Consider the following 21,508-nt stretch of genomic DNA (forward strand, 5'->3'; position numbering starts at 1 on the left):
GTTGTGATTTTTGAGCCCCACGTTGGGGGTAGAATTTACTTTAAAGAAACAAAAATAAAGAGGGTCACAGAATGGGCACAGCGCTTAATACAGGGAATTAATCATGGAGGGAGGAATTCTAGGCACCAGGAACTGAGTTTTGGATGAGGGTGGAGGAGAAGAGCCTTTATGCTATTTTTCCATGATGGCTGCTTCATGAATAAGGGTCTGACTTCAGAGTTTTGGAGAAGATGGCTTCAGTCCGTCACCTGATTGCCTAATGCCTAAACATCACAAAGTTAATTTCTACTTGGCTTAGTCTCTGCTAATAGATACTAATGGGCTAGCAGGTTACACTTTTCAAGTAACATAACCACGTTTCAACATGTTTTCTGGAGATCCAAAGTCTTAACCCAAAGAATTAGTCTAGTGGGAATTTCAGCACTGTTGGAGGCTGGCAGGGGTCATGTTTGCAGCTTGACTGGCCTTTGGGATGTACTTCAAATTACACAGAACAAATAACAGCCTATATCTATGTAGGGCCCAGTCTCCTCATTTACTAACTAGTTGTCTAGCATGCTGATATCTGATACAAATCTTACTACTTTTAGAATGAAAAGATAAATGTGAAAGTAAAATATTCTGATCAGACACGGCCTTTCAGAAATTCTCTTGTTTTTTTTTCTTTTGACATACTCACACAGTTTCTTACAGCTCAGCATACTTCCCCTGCATTTTGAAAGTGATTCTGACTTGCATTATTTTTGCTATTCATATATTTCAATAAATATAATTGCCAACGCTAAGTACTATATTTCTAGAGGAGTACATTCATACAACATTCTATTTTCTTTTTAACCTGGAAATTATTTTCTTTCCAATAGCATTAACTGAAATTCTAGACCCTCAAGAGACAATTTTTCAGCATACATCTGCTGACATACTTCCTACCACAGCCTGCAAGATTCAAATGTCCCCTAGATGGGTAGGGCGGATAGTCAAGACTATATGATTTCTGGCTTCAGGTGTAGAATAACAAAGATTTCAGAAACCATGCTCTAGTGTAGTGAAGCTAGTCTAGTAGTGTAGCGGAGTGTAGTAGAGGAGTATTCAAAATGTACTGGGGCAATGTCGGTGTTTTTAGGGTTGTTCATATTAACTATGTGCATTAATGATGTCTTCCAACTTCCTAATCCCCTTAACCTCAGCTTTATACCTTTCCAAAAGAAAACAAATGTCCAGATAACCCAAATACGAGTAATGTGGTAGGCAGAATAATAGCCCCCAAAGATACCCCTGTCCTATTCCTCAGAACCTGCGAATATGTTAGTTTATATGGCAAAGGGGAATTAAGGTTGCAGGTTGTTTTAAGTCACCGACTTTGTGATAATTTGTTACAGCAGCAGTAGAAAACTAGTACAGCTGGTGACTGGATTTGTGGTTCTTTATAATCAAAGATAATTCTCCTAACCAAGTCTGTATAAAATCAGCATTTTTTTACATCATTCCCACATAATTCCTCTTTCTCCAAGTAGGCAGCAGTCACAGCTAATTTTTGAATGGTTTATGTTCTCAATGATCTTAAATTATGCCACATCCAATTATATTTCTCCTGATATATTACAATTTGGTTATTTTTTGGACTTTATATTTATTAGATCTGTTTTAAGTTCACAGCAAAATTTAGAGGAAGGTACAGAGATTTACTACATACACTTTGTCCCCACACTTGGTTATTTTTTAAAGCCTAAAACACAGAGTTTATTTTTGTTTGAAAACCAATTTCAGATTCCAGTTTTCTTAGTGTTGCTTTAAATGAAGGTTTATATTACTAATTTCTGTAAATCCACTTGCTGTTGTATAAGACATAGTTTCTTTTGTTAGAAACTAAGCTTCTTTGAGGCCTTAAAGATTTTTCCCTCTCTCTGTCCTAATAGTAATTGCCAGATCAACTCTTAATACACTCCCCCCATGCTCCCTTTGGCAGCACATATATTAACACACTCCCCCAAAGCTGCAGGAGGGAGGAGCGGCACCTCCTGGGGGGTAAAGGGGTTAGAAACCTAACTCCTGGAAGGCGTCTTCGCGGTATCCAGATTATTTCTCCCTCCAATAAGGACAACCGTGATAACAAATGAGTGAAATGCTTTGTTACAGGTTGAATGACTGTGTCCCCCTCCCCACCTGGCGCTGAAACAATTCCTCAGAATGGGAAAGCTGTGGATAAAGCAGAGACCTAGTACACACAGCGTAGAAAAAACTATTTTTATGGTATTTTGAGATGACTAGGTAAGAGTTACCAAATAAAATGCAAAGTAGTTAATACCAATTTCATTTACATGGCACGACATCAGTATTCAGTTTCAGTGTCTTAAAAAATACCCAACTTCTATCTCCAAAGTTAGAGATAGGTAACAATTTATGTGATTTCGGCAAAAGTCGAGGAAGCCGCAGAGGCAGAGAAAGCATTGACAGCTGCGAGTCTCGCTGCCACCACGGCCACAGCGGCGGCGTGCCGGTGTGGCTGCGTGCGCGCGCGATGGGGCGGGGCGGAATTGGGCGCGCGCGCGGGGACGGGGCGGGGACAGGGCGGGGCGAGCCCAGCGGGCCGGCGGGCGCGCGCCCGCGGCTGTCTGGTCGGCAGGGGGCGCTGCGCACCCACGCCGCGCACTGCCTGCCCCCGGGTGCTGTCCGCGGCGGTTCGATTGGAGCAGCCGCCGAAGAGCGCTTGGCGCCATTTTGAAGCGGAGAGGAGGAGGAACGGCCGGGCTGGCTGCGGAAGGGGAGGGGGGGGAGGAGGCGATTGGATGCAGCGGCGGCGGCGGATCCCGGAGAGCAGCGGAGTGAGAGGAGTAGCGAGTCGGGCACCCGGAGGTAGGAAACAATTCAGTTAACGGAAAGAAAATGTCTCTTCTCTGGTCGCCGTGCTCCATTTTTCAGCGCCCGCCACCGCGGCTGTGTCTGTGGCGGGGCTGAAGCGCCGCCCGCCTGCCAGCCGAGACTCGCCTCCCGGCATTGGGGGCTGCAGCCGCCGGCTGCCTGGCGGCGGCCCGGGCGGAAAGTAGTGGGGCGCGGGCCGGGGGCGTGGGCCGGGCTGCGCGGTGGGGGTGGGGAGGGCCCCGCGGCCGGCGCGCTCCCTCCACGCCGCGGGCTCAGTCGCAGCCTCGGGAAATTAAACTTGCCGCCCTGGCCCCAGCCGGGGCGCCCGCGGCGGCGGCGGGCGGTGACCTTGCGCGCGGGCGGGGGTCCGCGCCCCGCAGCCCGGCCGCCCGCGCCCCGCCGCCGCCCCTCCCCCCGCGTCCCGGCCGGCCGGCGGCTGTTTCCCGGGCGGCAGGCGGGCGGCGCGGTGCTCCTGTTGAATCCTCCCGCTGGCGGGTTTTCCCCCTTCCGGGCGAGGGGTGGGGAGCGCGGGTCGGGGCTGCACCCCGGGCGGCGTGCGGGCCTCGGGCGCCCTCGCTCCTCCGCCAGGTCCCCGCGCACCTCGCCCGCGCCGCCCAGCCTTTGCTCCGGGCGAGGAAACGGGCTGCTAGAGTGACATTTTTACACTGTTACTTGCCAGTCGCCGGAGATAAAGCGCGCTAACCGCGGGCTCGGAGCTGGTGCTGGGGTAACCTGAGGACCTAGTGGAGGAAGAGCTCAGCACTGGCTGAAGGGACTCCTCCCGGGCGACGACTGGGCTCTGGCTTTCCTTTAGGAAGCCTCGGAATTGGAATGACAATGAAAATGGTGTGCAGTTGTAAATAGTTGACATTTTTGCACCAGTTATCTTAGTGACACTTGAAAAGTTTTTGGTCAGAAGGAAAACCTTGTATGTTGCTGCTGCTGCTGCTGTTGATTTTTGGTACATACGTTCAAGCTACGCCAAGCAGAGGTACAGTTATTTGAGGGAATGAATCTGAACCCTGAAATGCAGCGCCTCGCCTTTCAGACTTGCCATGTTACTGCTTACCTTCCCGGAGAGCGTGTAAACTCAGGGAAGGGTTTGAAAGAGCAGTTCCCTACTCTCTCAACACATGTTTTAAGAATCCTCACTAACCCAATAAAAGGGAACCCTTTATTTTGCTTTGAAGAATATGCTATGAACTCTCTTTTTATACATTTATTATGAAATGTTGGATGGGCAGTGCTATCCTGAACGACCCTACCTTTATTAAAGAGTTCCGGAGACTTTGGATACAGCCTTTAATTTCGAAGGCTGGTCAGCGGACTCCAGTGAGTTGGGAGTCTTCTACTGTCTTCCTAATGAACTTTAAAAGTTCAAGTGTGATTATAAGGTGAGCTGTAAATAAATTACAGTTATTTAAAACTTGAATGGGTATACAGTCGTTGTTCTCAGCTAACACATGTAAAGTTCCAAGATAGAGCATTTTCTGTATTAGCTTATGTAGTAGTACTTAAGTAAAACAGTTAAAAATACAAAAGTGTGGTATTAAGCAAAATAAAGGCTAAAAGGACACTAATTATGTAGTACATTTGTCAGAGATGTTAGCATTCTTAGGGACAGTAAGATGAGCGTTCCCATGGTGTATGCAGGTCAGTTTGTGGAACAATTAATCTTGTATCACTTGGTGATAGCAGAAAACCTAATTAAAATTTATAGTGGTAAGTATGTAGGTGAAAAGTTTCAACGTAGGACGTCTTATGTTAACATAGATTTATTCTCAAAAACTTAACTGTAAAAAACATGTCTTCAATCAGAACATTACTCTCTGGAAATAAATTTACAAATACATATAGAAAAGGTGCACTTTAGACATTCTTTGATTACCGAAGAGCTGAAGTAGTGCCTTTTTTTTTTTAACGGCTTAAAAAAATTATTTTTCCGGGTGGGTGTTACTTCAAGGTGTGAATATTTTAATTGACAAGTAAAGTTTGAATTGGTCTTTTTTTTTTTAAGAACTTTTGTGCCCTTTCTTATTTTCTCTTTTTTTTTTTTTGAAATTGATTCTCCTTGTATTAGCTTTTTTTTCGCAGCAGCTTTTGTTTTCTTACTGTTGCTTTTAATCCTGTCGAGTTATGTCTGTCTTTCCCCTCACTTTTTCCAGGAATTACAGGAGATAATGTGAGGATAGTGATTCTTGTCACGAGATGTCATGTAATGTTACTAAGCTTATTTGACAGGTAGTCTGAGTTGGCTGTTGGATAAAAGTTGCTTTATTTTTAAATTTATTTAAAAATTGTTCTGCAGTTTTAACGGATCAAAGAATAACATTTTGAGGACTTGGCTTTATCAATAATTTGTTAAGCCTAAATTAAAGTGATACCCTGTTTAGACTGGACCCTGATGAAGAATGAAATGATAGAATATACCCAAAACTTAGTGAGGAGGGGACTATTTTGGGAAGTGTTTTTTTTTTCTCCCCTGCTTTTCGCTCATGAATTAGGATTGTCCTTTGGCTTCCTCATTGCTACTTTTGTTTTGATCATGTGTGTCTACAATTAACAGAACTCAACTGTGATTTGGCTTGGATGACAAGTACTGTAAATAAGTTAGAAAAGAATAAATTGATGTTTCCTTTGTCAGTGTTAGCTATAAGGAAACTTAAAGATGGTCATCAACTCACCATGTGCATGAGAAATTAGGTTCAGGTTGTAATTTAATTGATTTATTCAAAGTCACAGTCCTCTTCATATGGTGGAATTGGGGTAACTCAGTTTCTTGTGGAAGCTTAGAATCTTCTATATTGTCTGTATTGTTTAATTCAGGACTTAAGTAATATTTAAAATTACTGCCAGATAGCGTATTATCCTTTATTACTTTCGCTCCTCTTCTTTTCATTCATTCAGTCAAGAAATAAAGTTTCGAGGTTAACCATCTGTTTCAGAGTCTGGTTTTAATAATTTTTATCCAGAATTCAGTCCCCTTAAGTTGTCTTAGAAGATAACCTCTTGCATGTCCTTCTCTTCTGGAGCTGCTTGATCTTTCATTGTGCAGTGTTACTCGACATGGCATTTATTTATTTTTCCCGAAACTTGTAAGCCAGAGTAATTTTGAGGTTAGTATTAAACTTTACTTTGTTATAAGATGTATGTATGTGTATGAGTGTGTATTTTTTTTTTCCCACTTTTAAACTCAGTTTGCTGTATAAGTCATTTGTCACTTCCAATTCAAATACATATTTGGAGAAAATTGTGTTTAGTTTGAGTATTCCTGTTTGGAAATGTTAAAAATTCCAAAAATACTTAGTTTAAAAATAAGCCCAGTAATTTCTCTGAGAATGTATTTACTTTTTAAGCGTATTTAAGAAGCTGCCAAATGGTTTGCAGTTCTGACTCCTTTGTGTGTAGAAGTCAGCTGTTCCTCACATTATAATGTTATCAACCTGATTATAACCATTTTCCCCAATACGTGGAAAAGATTTTTAGCTTTTTCTCACTAATTAGTTCAAAAATAGGGTAAGTTTGCTGCTTTGAGACTGTAATTGTTTTAGTTGGCAGGGGTGATCATGCACAGTGAGAAAATTATGAAGATTAAACTCAAATGAGCAAAATTTAGTTGTTTAAATCTTAAAGCCATTAATCTAAGATATCTAAAAAATCCATAAGAATTACTGTGTTCTAATGATTAGAAATTAATAAGAAGCAGTAATTAGAAGTACTTGGCTTAGTTGTAAAACTTAAAAGTGGCTAAGGGGATTGGAGGAAGACTGATTAAAGCAGGAAGCATCTTTAAAGGGCCATGACCTGGAAGTACTCCTCTAACCTGCCTCTCCCTTCGACACAGAATGCTCTAACCTGATTTAGGTAAAATGAACAAATATTAAGCTTGCATATACATCTAGTACCAGAGATGATGCAATAAAAAGGACTGAGATTTTGCCCTATAGAAGTTTAGAGTAGTGGTTGGCCACCTGCACCAAGGTGGTGAGAGTTGAGAAAACCAGACAGTAAGATCCCTGCTGTTAAGTGATTCTGCAAGGGTCTGCGTCCTCTTAAGTAATAATTGAGATTGTTCTTCTTTATGTGGGAGAGTGAAATTAGCCAAAACTAGATATAAAACTGTGATAGGAGGAGAGGATATTATAACCATAAGCATTGTCTTTCTAGGAGAGGTTGGTTAGGGGCCTGATAGGAAACTAGAGTTTAAGGTTCCCTGGGCAGTGTAGGGATTCTTTTTCTCATTTTTCATCTCAGAGGTGATTTTAGAGTGAAGCGATTTTAAAGAAAAATCCCAGATACAGATCCAAGATAAATCCTCTACTAGCCGAAATTGGCATCAGGCAATTTTAGTCAGCCTTTAGATATTGAGATGAGGGAGGGGGAGTGTGTGGACAGTTGATGGTGAGAGTAGTGGTTAAGGTTGTAGGGATTAGAGGAGTTTGTATGTTTTAAGTTAAAAGTTGTACATGTAGGGGTGCCTGGGTGGTTTAGTTGGTTAAGTGGTTCTGCTCAGGTCATGATCCTGGGGTCCTGGGATTGAGCCCCGCATTGGGCTCCTTGCTGGGCAGGGAGCCTGCTTCTCCCTCTCCTTTTTCCCCTCCCCCCACTCATTTTTTTTTTCCTTCTCTCTCTCTCAAGTAAATATATAATCTTTAAAAAAAAAGTTGCACATGTATATGATAAAAAACCTTCTGATGGTACAGAAAAGTAAAAATAAAAGTTATTTTTCCTGTTCCTCCCAAAGGTAATCCACTGTTAACAGTTTCCAGAAAGTTTACTTTTCAAAAAATTTATACAAATAGTATTATATTGTTTACCTTTTTTAAACTGCAGTTTACTTTTTGCCTAATTAATGTTACAGAGCTGTTTTCATATCGGCACATACAGATTAACATAACTAAAATGATTAGAATATTTTATTATATGGATGTATAATAATTTTTTTGTTCTGACTCCTTTTGAGTGATATTTAGGTTGTAACAATTTACACTAACCAGTGGTATATGAATATGCATGTTACATGTTCACTAACATTGGACTTTATTAAACGTTATGCTTTTTGCCAATTTGATAGGTGAAATTTTTATCTTGTTTTGGGTTTGCATTTCTTTGATTATGAGTAAGGGTAAACTCTTTTTTTGTACAATTATTGGGCAGAGGTTACTTGTAGCATATACTTTAGATTAAGTGGCTTAATTTACTTGACTCCTCCTCCCCCTTCCTCCATCTGAAATGAACTGAGAAGGGTGCAGCTTTTAAAGAGAATATTTTAGAGACTGTGACACCTTGAGGGATGCATTGCTTTGAATGGAGAGACTACAGTCCTAGACTTTGAACTACCAAGGGCAACATTGTGGGTATTGATAGCCCTTAACTTGGTGTTAAAAAGATATATAAAGGCAGGAAGGGAGATTTGAGAGTGAGGGCAAATAAATTTTGTATAGGGTCAGCTCTGTCTTCTACTGTCTGCTTCTCTTGTCTCACTACTCCCCCTTCGTACTCTCAACTGTCATTTCATTTTTATTTATCCTGTCATTTGGTTTGCTCCTCTTCCCTGGCTGGGATGGCAGCCTTGACCTTGTTATTTCAGTAGTTCCTCCAGAGATGAGGGACACTTAGTTTTAATTATAAGGAAAACTGATTTTGCTTCAAACCATTCAAAGAGAGAGGATGTTATTTCTAACATCCTTTACATCTATTTTCTGATCTTTAGCAGTACCTCTCTATAGTTGATATTCTGCTAGAGTGTCAGAGGCTGAACTGTATTGAAATCTGGGGATGTTGACATGACTATATGGGTTTTGTTCCTGTTTAATCCTTACATACTACCCTCAACTACAGCTTCATTTTTTTTTTTTTTTTAATGAACTGAAATTTTTCCTTGTAGCCTTGGGAGGTGATTGGTTTAAAGGGCTCTTGCCCATCACCTGGATCCCCTCCCTCGCCCCCCCCCCACAAGTGTTAACTATGTAGAGGTGATGTTAATTAACTTGACTGGCGATCTTTTCACAGTGCATATGTATAGTATCAAAATATTAGGTTATATACTTTAAATACATATAATTTTTGTATGTCAAAGATACCTCAGTAAAGCTGTAAAAAAAATAAAAGCTCTTGTCTGTCTCCAGTTATCGTATACACTAGTTAACATCAGATAGCTCACCCTTTTTCATCATTACCTCTAGTCGTGGCCAGTGGTTCTCAAATGTAGGGGTTTGAGACACCCCCCCCAACCTCACACCAGGACATTATTTGGCAATGTCTAGGGACATTTTGGATGTCATAAGTGGGGGGGAGTGGGGACAGTGGTGCTACTGGCATCTAGCAGGTGGAGGTCAGGAATGTTGCTAAACATCCTATATTGTGTGGAGGCAGCCCTCCACAATAATTTTTGGCCCAATATGTCAATAGTGCCAAGGTTGAGAAACCCTGGTCTAGGTAGAACTAGTCCAGGAAGACTGTAATTCACCCCAGCTCAGCCAAATTAGGCCTGCCTACCAACTTTGATAGTAGCAGTCAAGCTATTTCATGTGTATTTCATGTAGTCTTATGCTCAAAATGGCAAGCTTTGAAATATAAGTCTTGAATACCTTTTTATTTTCTTGGTCTCTTTGGTAGCTTTCTTTTTAGCTTTTGACCTTCTCCCTTACCTTTATGATGTAACCTAATTGGGTAAAGGCATTTTTTTTTAAACTTTTTTTTTTTTTTAATTTGACACAGAGAGACCGCAAGAGAGGGAACACAAGCAGGGGGAGTGGGAGAGGGAGAAGCAGGCTTCCTGCTCCGCGGGGCTCGATCCCAGCAGCCTGGGATCATGACCTGAGCGGAAGGCAGACGCTTAACAACTGAGCCACCCAGGCGCCCCGGGTCAAGACGTTTCTGACTTGAGCAGCGGTAGGAGCATATGTAGGCATTTGAGGTAATGCTTGATGAGTGAAGCCCTTTCTAAGGAAGGCAAAAGAGCTTGATTGAGTATATAGACTTAGAGTGAAGACTGCTTAGGTTTTTACTCTGTTTCCATCACTAGTTAGCTCTGTCACCATGGGCAAATTACCTAATTTTTCTAAGCCTCGGTTTCTTAATTTGTAAAATGGGAATAATAGCAGAAATCTCACATTTAAAAACAGCTTAATTCAGCTATAATTCACATGTAATACAATTCACTCATTGAAGTGTACAGTTGGGGTGCCTGGGTAGTCGGTTAAGCATCTGCCTTCAGCTCAGGTCATGTGATCCCAGGGTCCTGGGATCGAGCCCCACACTGGGGCCCTGCTCATTGGGGAGCCTTCTCCCTCTTCCCTGCTTGTGCTTGCACGGGCGCGTGCGCACATGCTCGCTCTCTCTCTGTCAAAGTGTACAGTGTTCTAGTACATTCACAGGTTTATGCAACCATCACCATAATCTGATTTTAGAACATTTTTTTATCTCCCATAAAGGAGATAGCTGTCACTTCCTATCACCGCTTATCTCATTGTTTTTTTTGGGATAAGCCAGACCAAATGCTTACTCTGGTACCAAGTTGGTAAAAAAACTCAACAAAAAACTTAAAAGTTGATGCAGGAATACTGCATTTGTTGCAAAAGTCCATGCACATCACTTTAGAGAGGGCAAAGATGGATCATTGTTTGTTAAATGGATATTTACATGCTATATTCAAGAAATTTGTGCTCAGAAATAAGAGGAAAGATATTTTGTCAATTATGAGATGTATATTCAAGTAGGAAGAAAGACTGGTAGTATAAAATGCCAGTTATAATTATAAGATAATTTACGACAAGGCAGAATAAAGTTTTTTCAGAAAGGTATAAACAAAATATCTGAAAATTTGGAATTTCTCACATTTAAATTTGGATATTTCACATTTAAAAACAGTCTGCTTCTCCCTCTACCCTTCCCCACCTGCTTGTGATATCTCTCTCTCTCTCACACACACTCTCTCTCTCTCAAATAAATTCTTTAAAAGGAATTAGATAAAAGGAGATTGAGTAATCATGTTAGGCTGAGAGCAAGGGAACCATGAAAAACTTCTTGAAAGAGGGACTATTTTGGCCAAGTCTTAGATGGTAAAATAGATTTTGACTCTATTAAGAACACCTGAAGAATGCTGTACTTTTTGAGGTATTGGTGTTATCATCATCATCATCATCATCATCATTTTTTGCTGCCTCATGCTGCTGCCAAATGATTGCCTCTGGTAGCTACACCCCTGGTCTTTTTTTGATGTTTCTAATCTGTTGTGAATTTGGGAAATTATCTAGATTATTAAATCAGATTTTAATGAGAGCTTGATGTCTGTGAGAAAACGATATGTGTGTGTGGCCTTATGGTGTGTCTTTGAATTAATTGCATTTTTAGTTTATTTTTTGGTTTAATTGGGTTTATAGAATAAATAATGCCTAGATAAGTTAGGCTGATATAAATGTTTTCTTCTCCAAGGCTTCTAACAACTGGTATCCCTGACCTCTCTCCTAAATTTCCTGTCGTCCCTTTCTAGTGTAGTATCATATGGGACACAATACCTCCAGTACAACATGTTAAAAACTGAGCTGCCTTCCTCTACCCTTTAACATCCTGTGTTGGTTAATAACACAGATATCTTTTTTTTTAATAAGTTGTAAGAGTTGACTAGATTTGTTATCAATTCAGAAACGTGGGAGTCTTCTTGATACCTCCTTCTTCTTTACTTCTCCTATCAAATGAGTTACCAAATCCCGTTGTTTCTGATACAGCATTTTCAAAGTTTTTTTTTTAATAAATACTGTATGCACATTCATACTTCAAAAGTGAAACAGCAAAAAGAGGAAAAAAGATACACAATCAGAAGTTTCTCATCCATACCTCTTCCCATCTGCCAAAGAGTTCCCAGATTCTTTTCCATCTGCTGAGTTCCCAAATTCCTATCCCAAGTTTACTAATGTTATTGATTTCTTATATATCCTTTTGGGGATTTAAAAAGTACAGCCATATGCAAATAGGTTTATCCCTTCTCTCCTCTCAGTACTCCCTCCCCTCTGTCCCGCCCCCCCCAGATGTTTTACATCAGTGTTGGAAACTGCTTTGCCTTTTACTTTTTTCACTTAACAATATACACTGGAGATCTTAACTTACTAGTGTATAAAGTGCTAGTGCTCACTCACTCTCTCTCTCTACTTCTATCCCACTTGACAACTGCAGAGTGTTCATTTTTCTTATGAACCACAGTTTAACTGGTAGTTTAAAATACGAGTTATCATTGTACAGTAATTTAAAAGAAGGCAGAATAAAGTTTTTTCTTATGAAGCCCACTGATGGGCTTTATAAGCTAGATTGTTTCCAGGTTTTACTGTTACAAAACTTCTGCATTGAGCAACATTGTACATATATCATTTTTGTACATATGCAGGTGTGTCTGTAGGATAAATTCTTAGAAGTGAAATTGCTGGGTCAAAGAATCTAACAGGTATAATTTTGATAGATACTGTTAAGTTGTGTTTCATAGAGGTAGTAACAATGTGTATGTGAGAATACTTGTTCCCTTATACTCTTGCCAACACAGTATATAATCAAACTTTTTGGATTCTTGCCAATATGATAGGTGAAAAATGGTATCTCATTGTAGTTTTAATTAATGTTTCTCTTACATGTAAAGCTGAGTGTCTTTTCATATGGTTAAGAGCCATCTTATTTTTTTTCCTGTGAACTGTCTGGCATTAATCTTTGCCCATTTTTCTGTCCATTTCTTAAATTTCTCTTCAGTCCATGCGCCATTGGTTGGTTTACTAAAAGTAACCATGACTTGCTTGTTTGCCTGCATTGCCTTCTGTCTCTCTGCTTCCACCTTCATTCTCTTCTAGGCTATCTCTTATACTCTTAGTGGAGTGACATTTATAATCACAAATTTGAATGTGCCATTTCCTTGCTTAAAACTATTCAGTGGCTCTTCGTGGTCTCTGTAATCTAAATATCTTACCATTGGTTTCGTACCTACCTCCCTACCTTGCCGGCATTTCCTGTCACTTTCTCTTGGACTCTCTAAACTCCCAAAACACTGAACTGCTCAGAGCTTCCCATTGTATTAGACCCTTTGTCGCTGTGTCTTTGTATGCAGTAATTCTCTGCTTTAATGGTCCATTCCTGCTTGTCCACATGTCCAGACTCCTGCTTTTCATCCCCCACCTAATAGAAAGGCTTTTCTGATACCTGACTCTTCTTTTGGGCAATATGTGGTGCTTTTTTCTGCTTTTCACAAGATCCTCTGTGTATCTCTATAATGGAAACCCTCATTTTAATGTGTTTTATTTAAGTGTGTGTTTCTTGGTTAACCTTTGAGGGCATGAACTTTGTTATTTTGGAACCTAGCATAGTGTTTAGCACATAGGAGATGATAAATATTTACTGAATACACATAAATGTATATATATATACACTAAACATACATCTGGACAACCCAAGACTGAGGGGAAAAATGGAAAATTAATACAATGAACTCACAAATTCTTTTTTAAAATTTATTTGTATTTGATTTATTTATATCAAGATGTAAACTAAATACAGTAAAATGTACAAATATTATGTGCTCACTCTGATGAGGTGTGACGATTATATCCATGTAATCAATACCCAAAAGATGATACTGAGCAATTTTGTCAACCCAAGAAGGTTCCTTGGTTGCCTTTTCAATTCATTTCCCTCTCCCCCAAGCACTCTGATTTCTAACAGCATAGATTAGTTTTGTTCTGTCTTTATACAGTGTATGCTTTTTTGCATTTAGCTTCTTTGACTTAACATATATATCCAGATTTATTCATGAAGTTGAATGTATCACTTTTTCTTTTTATTGCTGAGTTGAATTTCACTGGATGAATATACCAAAGTTTATCTTTTCTAATGTTGATGGACATTTGTGTTGTTTCCAGTTTTTTACTGTTAAGAATAAGGCCTATAATGGATCTTCTTGCGAACAGTTATTTTCATTTCTCTTGAGTAAATATCTAGGAATGGAATTGTGAGGTTATAGGCAGATGTGTGTTTAACTATATAAGAAACTCCCACATAGTTTTTCAAAGTGATTTTCCATTTTATACTCCCACATATATGAAAATTCTAGTTGCTGTACATTTTGTCAGCATTTGGATAATCAGATTTTTTAATTTTAGCCATTTTAATTGGTATGAAATGATTTCTTAGTGTGGTTTTATTTTGGATTTCCTTGATGGGTAATGATGTTGAGCAATTTTTCATATAGTTACTGATAGTGTATTTTCTTTTGTAAATGCCTCTTCCAAGTTTTCTGCACATTAAAAAATTGGATACCTTTTTATTATTGATGTATAAGAATTCTTAATACAGTTTGGATACAAGTTTATCAGATGAGTGTATTGAATACTTTCTCTCAGTTTGCAGTTTGTCTTTTCCTTAATAGTGTATTTTGATGAAATTAATCAATTTTTTTCTTTAATAGATTGTGCTTTTTGAGTTGTAAGAAGCCTTTGCCTATCCAAAAGTCATGAAAATAATTTTCTGTGCTTTCTTTTAGAAGTTTCATAGTCTTAACTTTTACGTGTAGGGCTCTGATCCATCTTGAATTGATTATTATGTATAATGTGAAGTAGGGGGTCAAGGTTCATTTTTAAAAGTACATTTATCCAATTCCAACATCATTGTTTGAAAAAAAAAAAACCCTTTCATTTCCTGCAGTGAATAGCCTTTGTGTCTTTGTTCAGAATCCTTTGAACTTACTTGTATAGATTTATTTCTGGACTCAATTCTGTTTCATTTATCTATTTGTTTCTTCTATGCCAGTGTCATACTGTCTCTGTTACCGTAAGTTTTGGAATCAAATAGTGTAAATCCTCCAACATTGTTTGACCAATCTGATTCTTTTGTGTTTCCATATAAATTTTAAAATCAGTTTGTCAATTTCTATTAAAAAAGGCTTTTGGGATTTTGATTAGGATTGTGTTGCTCTGTAGAGACATATAGGGAAAAATGACCTGTAGCAGTATTCAATGTGGTAGCCTGTAACATGGTTCCCATTTGTCTCCGTGTCCTTTTCATAGCTACCTTGCACATTTTATTAGGATTGGTCTGTGTGACCAATAGAATATGGTAAAAGTGATGGTACATCACTTTTAATTTTAGGTTAAAAAAGACACGGTGGCTTGTTACTGGTCTTTTTCTTTCTCTCTCATCACTCACTGTAGAAGAAACCAGATACCATAATGTAGAGAGACCCATTGTCAAGATTGTGAAGGATCTGAGATTGTACCCTACTTGTAAGCTAACAAGTTAGCTTACTTCAGTTTCATGGATGCTGATAGAAAAGGACATGAGGCTCCTGGGTCAGAGTCGAAAGACTGTTTACTGTCATTAATGTGCTATAGTAGTAGCTAGGGTATCAGCATTTTTGTACCAGTTCCTTGAGAAGTATGGTTTATAATGCTTTCTGGAAGCATGGTTGTGCTAGCCTTTTAAAACTGTTAAGGAAGGATTTCCTCTTCTGTGTTCAGAAGTAGTTTATATAAGATTTGTATAGCTTTAATGTTAACCATCTAAGCATGGAGGGTTTTTTGGTGTTTGTGTGGGGGAAGGATTTTGATAACATATTTTGTTTCTTAGCAAATATATGGTTATACAGATTTTCTATTTTATCTTGTGTTTTTCAAGCAGTTGTTTTAGGTCATCAAATCTCTTGGCATAAAATTGATAATTTTCCATTGGGTCCTTTTGATCCTTTTAATACCCATAGGATCTGTAGTGATTGCTCTTTTATTCCTCATGTTGATAGTTTGTATTTTACTACTTTTCTGGGTCATTCTTACTAGGTCGTAGCAATTTTATTTCTTTTTTCTCACCACAGTTTTTGGTTTCAGCAATTTATATTAATTGGCTTCTGGTTTTATCTTGATAATTCCTTTACTCTTTTTTTCTGTTGGTTTAACTTTTTTTCTAGTTTCTAGTTTCTTAGTGTGGGAATTTAGATATTTAAATTTAAGACTTTTTAAATATAAGCACTTAAAGCTATGATTTTTCTCTAAGCATTGCTTAACTACAAATCAGATGTTTATATATTTTATTTTCATTATTAAAAATTTCTGTTTTTTTGTGATTTCTTTGACTCATGGATTATTTAGAAGTGTGTTGCTTAATTTCCAGGTGTTTTGAGTTTTCATAGCTAGCTTATTATAGTTGATTGTTAATATAGTTTTGTTGTGGTCGGAAAACATACTCTAAGATTTCTGTCTTGAAATTTGAGACTTATTTTTTGGTGCGGTATATGGTCTGTGATACAACTGGGTCAAGCTGGTTAATAGTGTTTTTCAAATCATCTGTATCAGGATCAGAAAACTTTTTCTGTAGGGCTATATAGAAAATACCTTAGGTTTTGTGGATTATAGCCTTTGTTGTAGCTATTCTCATTGTAGTGCAGAAGCAGTCATGGCAATATGTAAATGAATGGGCATGGCAGTGTTCTAATAAAACTTTATAAAGGCAGGAAGAGGGCCATGGATCTACCTTGTAGTTTGCTGAACCCTGATCTGTATGTCTACAGGAGATTTTTTTTTGTCCATTTCAGTTGTTGAGAGATGGGTATTGTAACTTCCAGCTATAACTGTAGATTTGTTCATTTTCCCATAACTTAATCAGATTTTGCTTCGTATGTTTCTCTAATGCAGTTTTTGCCTCAAGGTCTCTGATTTTAGGTGCATTCTCATTTAGTATTGGTATGCCTTCTGGATGAGTTGATCTTTTTGCCTTTGATTATTTTCCTTTACTGAAGTTAATTTTTTTCTGATATTAATGTAACCATGTCACTTCTCTTATGTTTACTATTTACATTCATGATGTATAATTTTTATACTTTTAACCGGACTTGTGTTTTTTCAAAGTGTATCTCTTATAGACGGCATATATTTAATGAACTTCCTTTTCATTTTTTAAAAGTTCCCCTTTATTTTTTATTGTAATTGACACACAGTGTTACATTAGTTTCAAGTGTACAACATAGTTATCTAGCAAGTTTATGTTATGCTCTGCTCACTGCAAGTATAGTTATCTGTCACCATATAACACTGTTACAGTACCAAAAACTATATTCCCTGTGCTGTACTTTTTATCTCTGTGACTTATTTATTCCATAACTGGAAGCCTGTATCTTCCAGTCTCCTTCACACTTTTTGCGGTATCCCCTCACCCCCCCACCCCTCTGGCAACCATCAGTTCTCTGTATTTATGAGTCAGTTTCTTTTTGTTTAGTTGTTTACTTTTTTTAGACTCCACATGTAAGTGAAACCATTTGGCATTTGTCTTTCTGACTTATTTTACTTGTCATCCATGTTGTTGCAAATGGCAAGTTCTCATTCTTTCGTTTTTTTTAAATCTCATTTTTTAAAATATTTTTTCAGTGAATTTTTATTTTAGAATACATTTAAATCCCAGAAAAACTGTGACTAGTAGAGAATATACACCACACTCAATTTCCCTTATTAATATCTTAACATTAGTGTGGTTCATTTGGCACGATTAACTAATATTGAAACATTATTATTAATTAAAACCCACCATGTATTCAGATATCTTTAGTGTTTACCTAATGTCCCTTTCTGTCCCAGGGCCTTATCCAAGATGCCATTTTACAGTAAGTGTTTTTCATGTATCTCCACTGAAAAGTTACTTTCTGTTCCCCTCCCCTTTCCATACTATACTTTTTGGAAGGAGGTTACTATATGCAAACCACAGTTAAGGGGGTAGAGACTTACATTCCAGTGCCTTGAGGGGGGAATATTTACATAAATTTCTGGAAATTCTTCTGCATGGAAGAATAGAATTGTCTGTTTTTCTCAACTTATTTTTTTAAATATTTATGTATTTTTTTATTCTATTGTAAAGTTGGCTCATTTTATTTTTATTTTTTACTTACCATTTTTTTAAATTAATATATAACGTATTATTGGTTTCAGAGGTACAGGTCTGTGATTCATCAATCTTATATGATACCCAGTGCTCATTACATCACATGCCCTCCTTAATGTCCATCACCCAGTTACCCCATTCTCCACCCCCTTCCCCTCCAGCAACCCTCAGTTTGTTTCGTATGATTAAGAATCTCTTATGGTTTGTCTCCCTCTCTGGTTTCATCTTGTTTTATTTTTTCCTCTCTTCTCCTATGATCCTCTGTTTTGTTTCTTAAATTCCACATATCAGTGAGATCATATGATAACTTGTCTTTCTCTGGTTGACTTATTTTGCTTAGCATCATACTCTCATTCCATCCACGTCATTGCAAATGGCAATATTTCATTTTTTTGATGGCTGAGTAATATTCCATTCTGTGTATATACCATGTCATCTTTATCCATTCATCTTTTGATGGACACCTGGGCTCTTTCCATAGTTTGGCTATTGTAGACATTGCTGCTATAAACATTGGGGTGCATGTACCCCTTTGGATCACTATATTTGTATCTTTGGGGTGAGTACCCAGTAGAGCAATTGCTGGGTCATAGTGTAGCTCTATTTTCAACTTTTTGAGGAATCTCCATACTGTTTTCCAGAGTGGCTGCACCAGCTTGCATTCCCACCAACAGTGTAGGAGGGTTTCCCTTTCTCCGCATCCTCACCATCTGTCGTTTGCTGACTTGTTAATTTTAGCCATTCTGACTGGTGTGAGGTGACAGCTCATTGGGGTTTTGATTTGTATTTCCCTGATGCCGACTTATGTTGAGTATTTTTTCATGTGTCTGTTGGCCATTTGGATGTGTTCTTTGGAGAAATGTCTATTCATGTCTTCTGCCCATTTCTTGATTGGATTATTTGTTCTTTGGGTGTTGAGTGTGATAAGTTCTTTATAGATTTTGGGTACTAGCCCTTTATCTAATATGTCATTTGCAAATATCTTCTCCCCTTCTGTCTGTTGTTTTTTGGTTTTGTCGCCTATTTCCTTTGCTCTGCAAAAGCTTTTTATCTTGAAGTCCCAATAGTTCATTTTTGCCTTTGTTTCCCTTACCTTTGGAGACATGTCTAGGAAGAAGCTGTTGCGGCTGAGGTCGAAGAGGTTGCTTCCTGTGTTCTCCTCTTGGATTTTGGATTCCTGTCTCTCGTATAGGTCTTTCATCCATTTTGAGTCTATTTTTGTGTATGGTATAAGGGAATGTTCCAGTTTCATTTTTCTGCATGTGGATGTCCAATTTTCCCAGCACCATTTGTTGAAGAAACTCTTTTTTCCATTGGATGTTCTTTCCTACTTTATTGAAGATTAGTTGACCAAAGAGTTGAGGGTCTGTTTCTGGCTTCTCTATTCTGTTCTATTGATGTGTGTGTGTGTGTGTGTGTGTGTGTGTGTGTGTGTGTGTGTGTTTTATGTGTGTGTTTTTGTGCTAGTACAATACTGTCTTAATGATTACAGCTTTGTAATAGAGCTTGAAGTCCAGAATTGTGATGCCACCACCTTTGGTTTTCTTTTTCAACATCCCTTTGGCTATTCGGGGTCTTTTCTGGTTCCATACAAATTTTAGGATTATTTGTTCTATTTTTTTGAAAAAAGTTGATGGTATTTTGTTTGCATTAAATGTGTAGATTGCTCTAGGTAGCATAGACGTTTTAACAATGTTTATTCTTTCTACGAGCATGGAATGTTTTTCCACCACTTTGTGTCTTCCTCAATTTTTTTCATGAGTGTTTTATAGTTTTCTGAGTACAGATCCTTTGCCTCTTTGGTTAGGTTTATTTCTAGGTGTCTTATGGTTTTAGGTGCAGTTGTAGATGGGATTGACTCCTTAATTTCTTTCTTCTGTCTCATTGTTAGTGTATAGAAATGCAGCTGATTTCTGTGCATTGATTTTATATCCTGCCACTTTACTGAATTCCTGTATGAGTTCTAGCAGTTTTGGGGTGGAGTCTTTTGGGTTTTCCACGCGGAGTATCATGTCATCTGGAAAGAGTGAGAGTTTCACTTCTTCTTTGCCGATTCGGTTGCCTTTTCTTTTTGTTGTGTGATTGCTGAGGCTAGGACCTTCCTGACCTTAGGGGAAAAACTAGCTCTCAGTTTTTCGCCATTGAGAATGATATTCGCTGTGGGCTTTTCTTATATGGCGTTTGTGATATTGAGATATCTTCTTTCTATACATAAACTGTGAAGAGTTTTAATCAAGAAAGGATGTTGTACTTTCTCAAATGCTTTTTCTGCTTCTATTGAGAGGATTATTTGCTGCTTGTCCTCCCTTTCATTAATGTAGTGTATTACATTGATTTGTGGATATTGAACCACTCTGGCAGCCCAGGAATAAATCCCACTTGGTTGTGGTGAATAACTCTTTTAATGTACTGTTGGATCCTGTTGGCTAGTATTTTGGTGAGAATTTTTGCATCCGTGTTCATCAAGGATATTGGTCTGTAATTCTCCTTTTTGGTGGGGTCTTTGGTTTTGGGATCAAGGTAATGTTGGCCTTGTAGAAAGAGTTTGGAAGTTTTCCTTCCATTTCTATTTTTTGAAATAGCTTCAGAAGAATAGGTATTAATTTTTTTTTTTTAATGTTTGGTGGAATTCTGGGAAGCCATCCCACCCTGGTCTCTTGTTTGTTGGGAGAAATTTTTTTTTTAAGATTTATTTGAGAGAGAGAGTGAGTGAGAGAGAGAGCATGAGCAGGGTTCAAGGGCAGAGGGAGAAGCAGACTCCCCGCTGCGCAGGGAACCCCGTGTGGGACTCGATCCTGGGACTCGGGATCATGACCTGAGCTGGAGGCAGACACTTAACCAACCGAGCCACCCAGGCACCCTTTTGGGAGATTTTTGATTACTGCTTCAATTTCCTTGGTGGTTCTGGGTCTGTTCAGGTTTTCTATGTGTTCCTGTTTCAATTTTGGTAGTTTATATGTCTTTAGGAATGCATCCATTTTTTCCAGATTGTCTAAGTTTTTGGCATGTAGTTGCTCATAATATGTTTTTATAATTGTATGTATTTCTTTGGTGGTGGTTGTGATCTCTCTTCTTTCAAGGTTTTACTAATTTGGGTGCTTTCTCTTTTCTTTTTGATAATTCTGGCCGTGGGTTTATCAGTCTTCATAATTCTTTGAAAGAACCAGCTCCTAGTGTAGTTAATCTGTTTTACTGTTCTTTTGGTTTGTATTTCATTGATTTCTGCTGTAATCTTATTATTTCTCTTGTTCTGCTGGGTTTAGGCTTTATTGACTGTTCTTTCTCCAGCTCCTTTGGGTATAAGGTTAGGTTGTGTATTTGAGACCTTTCTTGTTTCTTGAGAAAGGCTTGTATTACTGTATACTTCTCTCTCAGGATCACCTTTGCTGCATCACAAAGATTTTGAACAGTTGTGTGTTCATTTTCATTTGTTTCCATGAATTTTTTTTTTAAATTCTTCTTTAATTTCCTGGTTGACCTATTCGTTCTTTAGTAGGATGCTCTTAGCCTCCATGTATTTGAGTTATTTCCGAATTTCATCTTGTGATTGATTCCAGTTTCAAAGCATTGTGGTCCAAAAAATATGCAGGGAATGATCCCAGTGTTTTGGTACCACTTGAGACCTGCTTTGTGATCCAGTATGTGATCTATTCTGGAGAATGTTCTGTGTGCACTTGAGAAGATTGTGTATTCTGTTGCTTTAGGATGGAATGTTCTGAATATATCTGTGAAGTTCATTTGGTCCAGTGTGTCATTT

General features: G+C 38.4%; 1 protein-coding gene across 7 annotated transcripts in view; it reads left to right on the top strand.

The window, feature by feature from the left end:
* The first annotated feature begins 2,771 nt into the window (after window positions 1-2,771).
* Window positions 2,772-21,508, top strand: part of PDS5B (PDS5 cohesin associated factor B) — a 194,870-nt gene continuing 176,133 nt past the window's right edge. For 5 of the 7 annotated variants that reach the window (XM_028105892.2, XM_028105915.2, XM_088021796.1 and 2 more), the window contains exon 1: window positions 2,781-2,853. The gene's annotated coding sequence lies outside the window, so the exon portion shown is untranslated. Of the gene's footprint in view, window positions 2,854-21,508 lie in introns of all 7 variants that reach the window. The other 2 variants (XM_088021798.1, XM_088021795.1) reach the window with 2 other exon arrangements.

Source organism: Eumetopias jubatus, unplaced genomic scaffold, assembly GCF_037043125.1.
Source record: "Eumetopias jubatus isolate StellerSeaLion01/CBP00866 unplaced genomic scaffold, mEumJub1_p1.0 scaffold_3, whole genome shotgun sequence".
Taxonomy (NCBI): Eukaryota; Metazoa; Chordata; class Mammalia; order Carnivora; family Otariidae; genus Eumetopias; species Eumetopias jubatus.